The 13,800-nt window shown below is 40.2% G+C and overlaps 1 protein-coding gene across 5 annotated transcripts in view; it reads right to left on the bottom strand.

Moving 5' to 3' along the window:
- AKAP6 (A-kinase anchoring protein 6) overlaps positions 1-13,800 on the bottom strand; it is a 599,671-nt gene that overhangs the window by 240,094 nt on the left and 345,777 nt on the right. The window lies entirely within an intron of this gene.

Below are 13,800 nucleotides of genomic sequence, written 5' to 3' on the forward strand. Positions count from 1 at the left end.
TGCCAATTTATTTCCCATCCTCACCACTCTGTATCGACTAATTCAGGCCCACATTGTCATCCCTTGACAGGCTGACTTCAACAGCCTCCAGTCATGACCCCCTAAAAACTACATTTTTTCTTTATTTGCGGCATGCCTATGAAGGTGCAGGCATCATCTTAAGCTTGAGGGATGTGGCTGTGAGCAAGATAAATACAGTTCCTGACCTCACAGAGCTCACAGCCTAGAAGTAGAGATAGGAGGTGGAGGAGTGTGCAACTTAAAAACAAGGAGTCATAGTCAATTATATCAAGGGGATTGTGACACGGTGCAGGTGTTGGGGACAAGCATGGGCTTTGGAGCTGGACAGGCCTGGGTTCAAATCCTGGCTCTTCCATCACCCCCTCCATGTCTGTGGGCACTCTCCGTGGACTCAGTTTCTTCATCTGTAAAACGAGGACATGTGAGTGCCTGCCTTATGGGGTTCTTGTGAGTATGAGATCTCTTGATATCTGTAGAGTAGAGCCTGGCATATCATAATAACACAATACAAATATTTTATTACATGGAGTGGTCCAACTCTGAGAAAGATGCTTGTTAAAATCTCCCAGTGCTTCCCCAGGTTGCAGGATAAGGTCTGGCCTGTGAGATCTCCATCAAGTCTGCTTCTTGGGCACCAGGTCTGCCTTGAAATGTGCCTGAACTGCTTAAAATTTCCAGCTCACACCAGTCATTTGCTCATCTAAGATTCTTCTCTTGCAGGCACCTCTGCCTGGAAGGTCCTTTCCCCCTCCCCTAACTCATCCTGCTCATTCTTTATAATTCATCTCAGGTGTCACCCTTTCTAGAAAGCTTTCCCTGACCATCTTCCACCCTTCTGGCTTCCCCTCCTCAGCACCCACAGTCCCTGTGCAGAGCTCAGACCTCCACTTATTACACTGCTGTGTAACTACTGGTAACAGGTCTGCTTTCCAACCATGAGTTCTGTGAGAGGAGGATGTAACTTTTCACTTGTGTCTGTATTCTCACTGCCTAGAACAGTGCCTGGCACACAGCACACACCTAATAAATGTTCAGGGAGCAAATGAATGCAGATTCATACCAGAAACCTTTCACGATGCTTTCGAATCACCTATACAGCATTTTGGGCAATACTGGTGCAATGACTTCACTTGGAAGTGGTTGATAAATGTTCCCAAATTTTACTCATTGAACACCATGTAAATGAGCTGTCATGTTCCTTCGCTTACAAAATTACTTGCCAATTACACTGAGATGATCCTGGTGTAATTGCCATGTAAACTGTATCCTGGCTGAGATAGCCCAAATCATCAATTTAACTTTGCCCTCTCATCATATGGTACTTACCACATAATTAAATAAATGGTCAGCTACCACCACAATTATATATCTCCCCAACAAAATGAGGTGGCTACATTTGTCACTGATTTATTAGTTATGACAACATGCAACACACCACCACATATAATATCAGAAGCTTCATAAAATGAAAAGCACTATGTGCTCTTGAGAAAGATGTTCTAAGTTTATGAACAAAGAAATAAGCATTATAAAAACTTTGTTCTCTGTTTTTTTTAAGGGCATTAAGATATAAAGACAAAACTCCTGTTCTTTCTGAAGAAACTTTTTGCTCCTGAAATCTCAGATAATAAAAACATCTAGCATTTGAAAGTGAATTTAGCTCCTCAAACAAATTACAACTTCTTTCAAACAGTTGCATTTTTTTGTGGAAGGTATATAAAGTATATATTAAGGCTGGCATTCATTTTTGATAGACTTGCTAATATCTAATGCAAGGATTAGAGAAGTTGGAGAGATCCTGAATATTGATGGTGCCTCTTGGTGACAAAATGTTCATGTTTTTCTGGATGCTGCCTCCACACCTGGCACAGGTAATCATATTGACTTCCTAGCACGGCCACATTAGGCCAAATAGATTCACAGAGGTTCTGTCCAAAGGGACCATTTGACTTCCAGAACACACTGCTTCTGAGGCCTAATTGAAAAAAGAGGTCAATGCTAGCCCAAATATCTCTCTACCCCCTGTGGTGGAATAATTGATGTGCAGCAGCCTCTACAGATGTGGAGTCACTAAGGTGATGGATGGATATAAGTATATTATTCACACGTACAACTGCTAATACACAGGTCCCAGTGCAAACACCAAGACCTAAGAATATTATGTGGATTTAGGACAATCCCTGAAGGACTCTAGTTCCATTAAAAATTTGTTTGGAAGCCTGGGGCAGATCTATTCCAACTCCCACATGCTTCGTGCATTTGAGAGGGGGAACCAAACTGCTTTAGAAATAAATTTAATAAATTTTGTAATGTCAAGTCATTAACATCCTGTCTAGTCATATAGTCTTCATCTTTTGAAATGGTAATGTGAACCTGTGGAATTTTTTTTTAAACTTTCTAATATCTGACTTAACATTTTTATTTTCCTTGTATTTTCTGCCAGAGGGGATGAATTACATCCTGAAAGCAGAAGAAAAATATTCTACTGTTTCTCTCTATAGGCATTTTTCTTGTCACAAATATACCAGACAATACCCAGAAAGTCTGTAACCAGGGTCCATTTTGATTTGGAAATTGTACAGGAAATTCCTGCAGACATTCATGGTTTATAATCTTAGTTATAATTTGCTGCTGTAATGGTTGTAACACTGCTTTTACAAATGTTCGTTTATTCATCTGGCAGATTTGTTTAGTACTCATTAAGTATGTGCAGGGTAGGGTGTCAAAGAAGACACCAAAAAGACACAAGCCATCTCTCAAGTCAGAGGCGAATCATTCAGGCAGGGAAGCTAGGGAGAAATTCAACCTCTCTAGGGACACCTGAGCCACTCACACCTGTTCTCAGGTCTCCGACGGGTGTGCGTGAATCTCTTGAAATGAACAAAGCAACTTCACAAACAACAGGCTTATGTGATCTTCACAACACCTTCAGGAGACATGACAGGCTTTTTTCTGGCTAAAGATCTGTTTCAGGCCTGAAAATTTATCTTAATATCATTGTTGCCAGGTGAATTGTTTCAAGATTCCAAAATTCCATGTGACATAGTAGATAAGTAAGATCTGCACACAGGTCTACACAAGGAGACAGATGGTGGGTGACAGCAGCCTGGCTCAAGTGAGTTGGGTCACCCACTGGCTCTCCTCCACACACAGAGTCCTTCAGTCCATGCAGAAACCCTCGTAGTTCAAGGCAGTCTGCAAACTTTCTTTCAGCGTTTAGCATACCACCACCCTAAACAGCTCTGATGCTGGGAGGCATTGGGGGCAGGAGGAGAAGGGGACGACAGAGGATGAGATGGCTGGATGGCATCACCAACTCGATGGACGCGAATTTGAGTGAACTCTGAGAGTTGGTGATGGACAGGGAGGCCTGGTGTGCTGCGATTCACGGGGTCACAAAGAGTCGGACACGACTGAGCGACTGAACTGAACTGAACCCTATACAGCAAGTGCTCAATAAATCCAGTTATTCTCTGTCATTCTATTTTAAAATAGTCATCACATCCGAAAGAAAAAGAATAAAGTAATAAATCAGGAAAATGTGTAAGTGACAGCAATTTTCAAAATGATGGGAACAAGAGTCCTTAAACTGAGTCAGGCAAAAAGTACATCCCCAGGTACTTTGAACAGTTCAAAATGAAGACAAGACTATTTGTCTCCCAGATGCCCAGAATTAGTTATATGAGCAAAAGGATGTGGTTCAGGACTCTCACATGAGCCTCCTGTGCCCACGCATCAACCTCAAAATTCCTGCATGCTATAAATCCCCAACAGATCTTTCTTCCACAAGCTACCAAAGGAAGGAACTCAAGGCTGCAAGTTGAGTACCTCAAATCCCTCAAAGAGAAGTGATGCTGCTCCCTACTAAACTCTCAGCTACTCACCTTAAACCTTAAACTGACAGGAATCAAGGGGGACAAGCATATAGAACTTCAAAGCTCCTGCAAGGCCACCAGCCCTGCTCTGTGAGGCTGAGTGGGGTGGCGGCCAAACTCACACAGCTCAGGCTTTTGAAGTCTGTTGATGGTCTCTTATTAACTGAAGCGTACGGGCATGTGGTAGCTGCTGGTCTTGTGAAGCTCAACTTTTTTGGGCCAGAGCTGCCTATCTCAGCAGAGGAGGGTAGGCAGGGAGAGGTGGGCACCAGGAAGTGTGAAACGGAAAGCCTGTCATCCCTTAACTTCAAACAATGAAAAGTGGAACACAGGTGGACGCGGAAGGGCAAGCTAAAGAAAAACAGTTGAATGTATTTTGGGAAATTTTTCTGGCATGACTAAAAACTCTGTGAGAAGTAGCATGTTTTTCTTATGATACAAATGAAAAATATGATTTAATTTAAAATGATATAACATAAAGATCTAACTATAAATGCTAAATGCATGAAAACATCTGTATTGAGATTTGTTAGCCAGTCACATTATTAGTTTGATTCAAACTGCTTTTGTAAGTTCTTAGGAGCCTGGTAGGCTGCAGTCCATGCGGTTGCTAAGAGTCGGGCCCGACTGAGCAACTTCACTTTCAATTTTCACTTTCATGCATTGGAGAAGGAAATGGCAACCCACTCCAGTGTTCTTGCCTGGAGAATCCCAGGGACGGGGGAGCCTGGTGGGCTGCCGTCTCTGGTGTCACACAGAGTCGGACACGACTGAAGCGACTTAGCAGCAGTAGCAGCAGCAGGGTAATGACACAGTAAGGAATAAGGAAAAGTTCTCAGACCATTCTGCACCAATACAAAAGTACTGTCTGCAGGGTTTTGGTGCGTTTGTGCCCCCTTGAGGAAGACACTTCAAATTGCAGGGACCACTTCTAAAATGAACAAGGTTCTGGAAAGAGGGCTTTGAAAACTACCCTTACAAACACAAATTCAGAGCTACACACACACAAACATGGCCCTATTCACTTTTTAGGAACTGGAGCAAAAGCTTTTCCGAAAACATGGTAGACTCTCACTACATGGACCCTGAACTGCTGCTGTTGTTGCTGTCTGTCTATAGCGGCAACTCTGCTGTAGACAGACAACAATGGACAAGGAGGAAACGCTCAACTGTTGCTACAACAATGGGAATGCTCTTGCAGTATTATGTGCCACAGCATCAACAAAGAGGCAGCTTAAATAGCCATAATTATGGCAATGGTTAAGAAAAGTGCGGCAAATCCACACAAATACTAAGCAGCAGCTAAAGCGTGTACTAGATTTTCATGTTCTGACAGAAGGATGTCTGAGATATATTAAGATACAAACACAATCACTGAAGAGTATGCACAATGAGCGAAAAATCTTTACGATGTATGCACTTTTATGTAAAAAGGTCCAGAAAGATATAGAATAAACTGTCTATGTTGGTTATCCAGAAAGTGTAAGGCTTTCTACTTTTAATTTCATGGCCTTTATACAGTTTCAACTTTTCCAGTGAGTACAACTTAATGTTTTCCTGTAACTAGAGTTCCATAATTACAACAGCTGTATGAACGAGAGTTTCCTCCCCCTTAAGCAAATGCCCCCAGTAATCGCTGAATTCTAGCAATGTCTCCTCTTTTCCATGTGAATACTTCTCGTAATGTTCACATTCCCTGATTTCACAAACCCCTAGAATAACCCTGGAGCTTCAATCCCACCCCACACACACAGAAGCTTTCAGCCAGTTTCCAGACCCTTCAATACATTGAAGTCTTGGTCAGATTTCTGTCTGCTGTGGGGCAGCAGGCCTTCCTGTGCTAATCCCAAGGGCATTGGTAGCATCTGGGGAGACTACAGAAGACAAACCAGATGTTGGTAATGAGACTTCTGACCAGACAACAGCGTCAAAAAGTGAAGAGATCTTTTTCTGCTGACATCTCTTTCTAATTCACCCCCTTTCTAATCTATCCCCTCTATTCTTATCCATCTCCTGCCTAACTCTGTCCACTTCCTCTCCATTTCTCTCATTGCTCAGACCTCATTTAACCCTCTCACTCAACAACAGCCTCCCTAATTTTAGGCTTGTTCCATCCACGACTAAGGAAGCAAAGTCTTTAGCACATACTGGCCTTTTCAGTACTGGAAACCAAACATGCTTTTGCCAGGGTTAGAAACCTTTTACATACTTATCAGTCTGGCCTTCAAGCCTGCCTAACAGTGGATTCCTCAAACTGCTGAGATATCCATGTTCTTTTAGAACAGAACCCCCAAAATAGTTTCTTTTAAAACATTTTCTATTCACGTCAAAAACAAGGGACTCATTTCCTTAATATACACAAAGCTCCCATAAATTCCAAAGCAAAAGGCCAATGACCCAGCAGAAAAGTACGTTAAGAATATGAGTATACAGTTCTCAGAAAAGAAATACAAATGACTTCTAAAAATAAAAAGCGGTACTCAACACCACCTAAATACAAGAAATAAAAACTAAAATACAAGGAGATGACATTTATCAAAGGGACAAAGATCAACTGATCTGATAACATGGTCTAATAGTAAAGATGTGCAGAAATAGGCTTTCTCATGCATTGCTGAGTATAAACTGGCACTATCTCTGTCAAGGACAATTTGACAACACATGAAAAATTTAAATATGTATAACCTTTGACCCAGAAGTTTCACATGAAAGGTATTTATTTTAAAGATAAGCCAATACTATGCAAGAGAATGAGTATCCAAGGATATTCACTGAAGCGCTGTTTATAATAGGAAAAGACTGCAAGCAACCCATGCTTTCATCAATAAACGACGGCATATTTTTAAATGGAACACCGCGCAGCCATCCGAAAGGATGCAGTAGTTATATATTTACTGATTTTGAATTATTGCTAATATAAAGTAAGAAAACAAAGTTAATTATACATATGCATTTGTTTTCAAATACCAGGAATAACTGTGAAAGAATACAAAGAAACAAGGAACAATGGTCACCTCAGGAACAACTGGTAAAGGTGGGGGCTGGGGGGCGCGGGGGTGGACATAGGTGGGAGGCATGCCTTTTTACTCCCTTCCTCTATTTACCTTCAGAATTCTGTGTTCTATCCAAGTATTAGTTACTAAAAAAAAAAAAACCCACATTTAAAAAATTTGACACCAGAGTGCCAGTACTAGCACATCCTTCAAATGCTGTGTGTGTGTGTGTGTGTGAGCCACTCAGTTATGGTACAACTTTTTGCGACCCCACCAGGCTCCTCTGTCCACAGAATTCTCCAGGCAAGAATACTGGAGTGGGTAGCCATTCCCTCTTCCAGGGGATCTTCCTGACCCAGGGATCAAACCCAGGTCTCCTGCATTGCAGGCAGATTCTTTACCATCTGAGTTACCAGGGAAGACCCTCAAATGCTATACTCAAATTCATTTTCCACTATGCCTGTTGTTATTCTCTCACTTAATCTATAGACTTATCCAGTTAATTCATGGCAAGCTGAGACTTTCCCCATGGAATTTACAGTTGATTCTTGTCACTTTCCTGCTTTAAAATAAAATCAAACCTTCTATGAATCCCCATTGCCCACAGAGAAAAATTCAATCCACTCAAAGGACATTCAATCTCTTTTACCATCCAGCTCTAACCTGCAAGACAAAACCTAGCCTCAGCCATACCAAATAGCTCGCCCCACCTCCCTTACTTGCCCATAAAATTTCCTCCCACCTCCTCACCTCCCCTCTTTATCCAAGAAATCATATATGGTCTATGAGGTCTACATCAAATTACATCTCTGAGCCTTCCCTACCCTGAGGAAGAGCAATAAAACTTCACACTATGCTCTAAACAGTGCTTGGCTTATCTCACAAGAAGTTCACTGCTCAAAATTATATTACATTCATCATTTATGGGACTATAGATGACTACATTTAATCTATGGTCATCTCCCTTAGATTACAAATCCCTGGAAGAAAGATGTGAAACTCATTCATCATGTATTCCTAACATGTAAATAACTGCCTGGCACTCATAGGTGCTTAATATATATGGACTCATCACCACCACCTTCCCGCCTCCATGTTTTCTCATTTATCAAACTGAATTAAGAATGTCGTTTTTCCAACACTTTTTCTATGTCGTTGGTTAATGTTTGCCCAACCTGACACGGCGCTGCCTGTGCAAATTTATCTCCCAAGTTTAAGCCAGGCCTTTGGGCTTGGCTCCTTTTCCTAATTACTATGCAGATGTCTGGTGTCAGTTTAACTTTGCCTTCTCCTACTGGATACTCTGGCTACAGGTTCAAAAAACAAAAACCAATTTCTGCTTTGTTTTCCTGCAATTGATTGCATATGATGTGGTGCCATTTGGTGAATTAGGCATGGATAAACACTACTGAGGAAATCGAAGTTGTCTTTCAGCAAATGGACATGGACTGTCATCTCTGTTGAAAAAATTACTATCCTGCTCTCTTGCTTTGCCTCTCAGCAGTCTAACTGAAGATAATAAAAATCCTTTTGAAGGGAAAAACTACTTATGATGCTTCTACTTAAATGTAGTTTTGGGTGACTTTTGCTTCTTTAGATAATAAAAATGGTGGTAAGGGAAATGACCTAAGTGCCTACCATCAGGTGAATGGGTAAACAAATTGTATTATATCTACACAAAGGAATACTATTCAGCAATAAAAATGAACAATTGAAACACACAAAATCAAACTAAGTATGCTGGGTGATCTCTTCAAGAAAATTAGATATACCAAGGGAACATTTCATGCAAGGATGGGCTTGATAAAGGACAGAAATGGTATGGACCTAACAGAAGCAGAAGATATTAAGAAGAGGTGGCAAGAAAACACAGAAGAACTGTACAAAAAAGATCTTCACGACCAAGATAATCACGATGGTGTGATCACTCACCTAGAGCCAGACATCCTGGAATGTGAAGTCAAGTGGGCCTTAGAAAGCACAACTACGAACAAAGCTAGTGGAGATGATGGAATTCCAGTTGAGCTATTCCAAATACTGAAAGATGATGCTGTGAAAGTGCTGCACTCAATATGCCAGCAAATCTGGAAAACTCAGCAGTGGCCACAGGACTGGAAAAGGTCAGTTTTCATTCCCATCCCTAAGAAAGGCAATGCCAAAGAATGCTCAAATGACCACACAATTGCACTCATCTCACATGCTAGTAAAGTAATGCTCCAAATTCTCCAAGCCAGGCTTCAGCAATTCATGAACCATGAACTTCCAGGTGTTCAAGCTGGTTTTAGAAAAGGCAGAGGAACCAGAGATCAAATTGCCAAATCCGCTGGATCATGGAAAAAGCAAGAGAGTTCCAGAAAAATATCTATTTCTGCTTTATTGACTATGCCAAAGGCTTTGACTGTGTGGATCACAATAAACTGTGAAAAATTCTGAAAGAGATGGGAATACCAGACCACCTGACCTGCCTCTTGAGAAACCTATATGCAGGTCAGGAAGCAACAGTTAGAACTGGACATGGAACAACAGACTGGTTCCAAATAGGAAAAGGAGTACGTCAAGGCTGTATATTGTCACCCTGCTTATTTAACTTCTATGCAGAGTACATCATGAGAAACACTGGGCTGGAAGAAGCACAAGCTGGAATCAAGATTTCCAGGAGAAATATCAATAACCTCAGATATGCAGATGACACCACCCATATGGCAGAAAGTCAAGAGGAACTAAAAAGCCTCTTGATGAAAGTGAAAGAGGAGAGTGAAAAAGTTGGCTTAAAGCTCGACATTCAGAAAACTAAGATCATCCATCTCGTCCCATCACTTCATGGGAAATAGATGGGGAAACAGTGGAAACAGTGTCAGACTTTATTTTTGGGGCTCCAAAATCACTGCAGATGGTGATTGCAGCCATGAAATTAAAAGACACTTACTCCTTGGAAGGAAAGTTATGACCAACCTAGATGGCATATTCAAAAGCAGAGACATTACTTTGCCAACAAAGGTCCGTCTAGGCAAGGCTATGGTTTTTCCAGTGGTCATGTATGGATGTGAAAGCTGGACTATGAAGAAAGCTGAGCACCGAAGAATTGATGCTTTTGAACTGTGGTGTTGGAGAAGACTCTTGAGAGTCCCTTGGACTGCAAGGAGATCCAACCAGTCCATCCTAAAGGAGATCAGTCCTGAGTGTTCATTGGAAGGACTGATGCTGAAGCTGAAACTCCAATACTTTGGCCACCTCATGCGGAGAGCTGACTCATTGGAAAAGACCCTGATGCTGGGAGGGATTGGGGGCAGGAGGAGAGGGGGATGACAGAGGTGAGATGGCTGGATGGCATCAGCAACTCGATGCGCATAAGTGGGTAAACTCCGGGAGTTGGTGATGGACAGGGAGGCCTGGCGTGCTGTGATTCATGGGGTCAACAAAGAGTCGGACAGGACCGAGCGACTGAACTGACTGATGCTGGATGAAAGAAACCAGACCAAAAAAGGAAAAAAAAAAAAAAGAGAGAGAGAACATATAGCTTGATTGCACTTATGCAAAATTCTAGAAAGTACAAACTAAACTAAAGGCTCATGACTACTTAGGGATGAAGACAAGTCTGAGAGGGCAGGGAGGGAGCAATTACAAAGGGGCACGAGGAAGCTTTTGGAGGTGATAGATATGTTGCCTGTCTTGATTATAGTGACAGTTTTATGGGTGTATACATTTGTCAATTTATCAAAACTTGTAAAAATGTTTGAATATATGCAATTTAGCATGTCAAAATTATACCTCAATTAAGCTGTTTAAAAAAGTGGACAGAGGTGAAGAAGCAGCAAATCCATTCAAGAACACATGTATACAGTGCTACTGTAAAAGCAGTGTTTAAAGAGGGTCATCCAATGTGCTCAGTATTTGCAAAATACCTTTCCAGACTGACATTTTCCTGAAAATGTCATTTTCTAAAAAGACATGAATTGTATTTTTGAAGGAGCAGCCAGGTTGCAAGCAGATGATTAATTATCATGGAAAATCATTGATGTATCATTGCAATTTCACAGTATTTCTTACAGTTAGAATAAAGCTCCTTCATATCTCCCATAAAGGTATTGTAAAGCTTTAATTGATTTGTGTTGGTAAAAACCCTTGGTTACTGTCATGGAAAATAATTGAATTAAGTATCAAAACATAAATGTACAACTTTTGTTATTGTTTATTTGCTTTTCTTTATAATAAACCTTGCAGGGTGCCAACTATTCTATCACATTATTAAATCAGGGAAGACATGGAACCCGGAGGCTTTCACATCCGTTGGTTTAACATTAAATTATAGACTCTACAGAGATGTTCATCATGTAGCTAACTCCACATACTAGATACTCTTGAAAATACTTCTTGCCCACTCATTAAGAAGCAGCAAAGACTTATACAGGGTGAACTAAGAAATATAAATCTCTAGGCTTAGTTGTATACTTTCTTTATGGAAAGGTAGATTTTTTTTTCACCTACTTTTGAGAAGAATAACAATATTAACTCAGCACTATAGTAAAAAAAATACAATAAAAAATATAAATGACAATATTGCTCAGGAGCTACGTAGATAGACATTGTGCTCAGAGAGACAGAGTAATGCAGAGTTTGCATGAAAGATGTTTAAATGACAGGCTGTATCTAGATTAACAAACAGAGCATGCAGTAAAACAGTCCCAATAACTGTCTTTTAGCATCACTTAATGGCAATCCATACACACTAGGTCTTCAGTAACTGTTAAAACAAAATTACTCCTAATTTCAGTTCCTAAAATTGTGATTTAACAACAGTGAACAAATCTGAGATTATAGTCCCTCACTATTTGCAAAGCAGAGGTAATGAAGATGTTCCTGTGTTATCTCTTGCAACTAACACAGACATGGTAGTGGAGAAAATTCATTCAAAAAAGTGTTGATCATCAGGTGGAAACAAGGTTATTCTTTAAGAGATAGATAGACATTTTAAGAAGAGCTGTTTGCTGTGGACCTAAGGTAGCAGAGAGAATAATAGTTTCTATATTTTAGGCGGGAATGTCATTGTGAAGCCGGTACTGGATACCTGCAATTCATTATGGTCTGTAAAGAGCTCTGCAATTTACAAGACCAGAATCCAGTGGACACAGGCCGCATGTGGCAATTTAAATTCAAATGTAAATTCATTAGATTGAACAATTCATTTCCTCAGTTACTCTAGCCACATTTCAAGCGCTCAGTAGATAGGTGTGGTAGGTGGCTCCCACAATGGACGTTCAATATAGAATATTCCATCATCACAGAAAGTTCTACTGGATGGTGTTGGGCCAGAATGAGACAGAGGCCAACATGGGGGTGCTAAGTGAATAATTCTGCAATATGGATTTGAGAAGAGGAGTACATATTGCTTAAAAAAAGGTCAGGTCATTCAGCTCTCATAGAGAGGAGAGACCTTGGTTCATATTTTCCTTGCCTGGCTTTCAATAAATAACCTAAAGTCAAAGTGCCCTTTGTGTCCTCATGCCCTCTGGGACCTCAAAAACGAAACTGGTGTTTTCCATAAAATATTAAATCAAGAGAAATTAAGACAGCACATTTAATGTGAAATAAAGTTCATATACTCCTGTTTAAACACAGATTAGAATTTCTGTCAGAACAATGCCAGTGAAAAGTTGACATCCTAATTAATACAATTTACATTATAAAGCAGTGAATATCTTTATCTTGCTATTACGAAATGCCCTCTTTTAAAAAAAAAATCAAGGCTCTACTCAACAGGGATTTGAATACTAAGGGTAGTATTTAAAAACCCACATACAAGAGAGGTAGTTAGGGTCAGTGGCATTTTTACACATCAACCCAGGTCTCTAAAAATGGAAACAATATACTCAGCCTCTACCACACAGTTTTGTGAGTTTTTAAAAAAATCATCCACAGGATATTTACATGTAGCAACAGGATTTTGAGGCTGTTCTTCCTGCTTTTCTTGCAATGATATAAAACACACTGCAAAACACAAACACTGAAGAACTAAAACATCCCTGCTCTCTCTCCCCTCTTCTTCCCTTCTCTCTCCTTTCTCTCTCTCCTCCATGCACTTAATATCACAGGGAGCGGTTCTGGAACCCTGTGAACTCACATACATGCAGGACTCCCACACAATGTGTATTCAATCCAAATTCTGAGCGTGTGAGAGGGGCAGAGAACCAGCCCCACAGCTGGGCACCCAAGAATTCATGTTCATTGCCTTTGTCAATTTTATGCTATCGGTGAAAGGAATAAAGATGAGATCCTGAAAGCTTGAATTTTCATTTCCTCTGACAACGTGCTTTTTCTTCATGCTTTATCACACTCCACTACTTGGTTTCCACCCCTTCATAATTGATATCGGCCATTTGAAGCATTCAGTAAAAACCTCATGAGGTTCATCAAATGTCCCCCAGTCTATAATTCTTGCTTCTAACATATTCAGAAGCATATTCATCCAAGTGTTTTCTACTTTCTCTCCATGGCTTTCCTTGTGCACAGGGACAAAAGTAATGACAGTTGTATTAATTATATGCTGAAAAACCCACATAGCAGCAAAAATGATGGAGATCATCATTTTAAATATTTTATTAAAATAACCCAGTGTAGAACAGATAAAGTAGACCCTCTTGATAATGAGAGGTTCATTAATTTTACAAGAATTCTAGAAAGCTTAGAATGGTCATCAAAATGACCTTTCACTTATTTTTTTAAGAAGAAGAAAAACGTCAGTCATCACTTTAGAGAGCAAGGGTCTAGTAAAATTTTCTAAGATATTTTTAAAAATAATTACTTACCTTTCTGGGAAAAGTTTTTAAAAAATAGCTTGAAATATGGAGAATTCAGATTTCATAGTATTACTTGAAATGCCTGTAAATTGTCAGCTTCTGTAATTTACCCCGTTA

The sequence above is a fragment of the Bos grunniens genome, chromosome 21 (assembly GCF_055505025.1).
Source record: "Bos grunniens cultivar Pamir isolate PY7600 chromosome 21, Bosgru_T2T1.0, whole genome shotgun sequence".
Lineage (NCBI taxonomy): Eukaryota > Metazoa > Chordata > Mammalia > Artiodactyla > Bovidae > Bos > Bos grunniens.